The sequence below is a fragment of the Apodemus sylvaticus genome, chromosome 1 (assembly GCF_947179515.1).
Source record: "Apodemus sylvaticus chromosome 1, mApoSyl1.1, whole genome shotgun sequence".
Lineage (NCBI taxonomy): Eukaryota > Metazoa > Chordata > Mammalia > Rodentia > Muridae > Apodemus > Apodemus sylvaticus.
Window position 1 is genome coordinate 209870020 of NC_067472.1, and position 2533 is coordinate 209872552.

The window sequence follows — 2533 nt, forward strand, 5'->3', positions numbered from 1 at the left end:
ATGTCCAAGAAGAATGGAAGAGTGGCCCCTGGTTCTGGAAAGATTCAGTGCAGCAGTATAGGGGAATACCGAAACAGGGAAGTGGGAAGGGTTAGATGGGGGAACAGGGGGAAGGAAGAGGGCTTATGGGACTTTCGGGGAGTGGGAAGCCAGAAAGGGGGAAATCATTTGAAATGTAAATAAAGAATGTATCTAATAAAAAAAAAGGAAAATTGACCATGTTTCAGAGAGTATGTGAGCAATGCATTTTAAACAACATTTTTTTCTCTTCCTGCGATGTTAAAATGGAGTGTGGTAGATATGGGAAGTGGGAAAATGAATGGGAACACAATATTTTGTTAGATAAAAAGAATTGTTTTATTTATGTGGTTATAACTGAAGTTGATTTATATATATATATATATATATATATATATATATATATATATATATATATATATATTCTAAAAAGGCTTTTATTGGGTTATATTGTCTGTCATTTCTCACTTCTCATAGGCCAGTAACAAATTATCCTGAGTAGTGCACATTCTAGGAAACATTATGTATCTGTTTTTATCAATACCTGCATTCTGAGGTATTTAGTATTCCTACAGTAACAAGCATGGAAAATAACCACTCCTTTCAAAGTTTTTGGAATGAAGGTTTTTGTTGTTGTTTTTGTTGTTTTTGGTTATTTGTTTGCTTGTTTTATGTGGTCTAGGCTGGCCTTGTACTCTCCAGTTTAAATGATCCTCTATTTCTTCATCCTCTTAGTAACTCCATGGATTAAAGGTGTTACTACTCATTCACCACAGGCTACAATCAGTTGCCATTATGCTTTTGACCAGAGAAATACAGTGACTGCATTGTAAAGGAAACTGTGATGAATCACAAAATGGACTTCTGGAATCTGGCAACCAGAATAATTTTCTTATTACAAACTGCAACTGGAATTCTGGGAAATGTTTTCCTTATTTTCTGCTATTTGGTGCTTTACTCCAGAGAGTGCTCATTAAAGCCCACAGATTTGATTCTGGTGAACCTAATGGCAGCCAGTCTGCTGATATTTCTCTCTATAGGTGTGCCCCAAACAATGGCAATTTGGGGACTGAAGGAGTTCTTGAATTACTTAGAATGTGAGCTTATGTTATACCTTCAAGGATTTGCTCGAGGTGTGTCCATTTGCACCATTTGCCTCTTGAGTGTTTTCCAAACCCTGACTGTAAGTCCCAAGAAATCTTTTTGGAAGTACAAAGTCAAAGATGCCAAGTACATTGGCTGTTGCATTTCTGTCCCCTGGGTCTTGAATGTGTTCATTAATTCCATTGCATTTCTCTATACATTTATCACAAAGAATAATACAAACGTAACAAGAATACGAAATTTTGGGTACTGTCATCTTCTTATAGGGAGTGATGATATCAGTGACGCACTCTATGTCGCATTGGTGGTGTGTACTGAAGTAGTGTTTTCTGTGCTCATTGCCTAGGCGAGTTATAAAGACTGTCATTCTGTACAGACACAAGAAGAGGGTGCAGCACATCTGTAGCACTCATGGTTCCAGCCAAACTTCCCCAGAGTCCACAGCCACTCAGAACATCCTCACAATGGTGACTACTTTTCTGCTCTTTTGTACTCTCACCTCCTTCTTAAGAGGCTGTGTAGCTCTTTTTCATAGTCACAGTTGGTGGCTTGTGAATATCAATCACTTCACTTCTCTGTGTTTCCCTACTTTTGCACCCTTTGTTCTTATGAGACATCACTCCACTGTATGTAAATTTACTCTGTATTGGCTAAGAAAGTAATTGTCTCTTAATTTTCTTATTGACCAAATGTTTACTCACTCTTCACACTATTAGGTCAGCAAGGAACATTAAAGAAGTTGTGCCTTGTCTTCCTATGATTTTTCAACTATGGTCAAAGGGTGTTCATTTGTACCACCTGCCTCTTCATTGTCTACCAGACCATGACTATCAGTACCACAATATCCTTTTGGAAGCAGCATAATCATAAACCTCCCAAGATCATTAACTGATCCATTTCCCTCCTCTCGGGCTTGCACCTGTGGATTAATTTAATTTCCTCTGTGTACAGATTTATCGTAAAGAATAGCATAAACTGTGACAGGAACATGGACTTTTGAATATCCTTTTTTTAGACTGATGACATGAGTTGACTTATTTTATATTTTGTCTCATTGTACTCTTCATCTTACAGTTTTTCAGTTTTACAGTTTTGAAATGTAGATGATGTACAAGACAGCTCATAATCCAACTGTCCATAAAACTGACCTTCCCAGGGAATTCATGCTATCAAGTATTCTTGACTGCCTTACTGTTGCACAGACATCTGGTGGATACAACATTCCAACTAGAAGGCCAGTGTAAACCAAGGATAGCCATAAACTTGTGGTTCATGTGGCCCTTATCCCAGGACAGCTGTTCTAGCCTACAACAGTGCCAGAAAAGTGTTGAAGGGCCCTACTCAGGACCTTTGCTTGTAGTCTCTCAAGAAGCAAGACTGTCTGGTTTTTTTTTTTAAACCGTGTAGCAAC

General features: G+C 38.1%; 1 pseudogene; it reads left to right on the forward strand.

Moving 5' to 3' along the window:
- The first annotated feature begins 874 nt into the window (after positions 1–874).
- On the forward strand, positions 875–1784 carry LOC127674676 (vomeronasal type-1 receptor 2-like; annotated as a pseudogene).
- Positions 1785–2533: the final 749 nt, after the last annotated feature.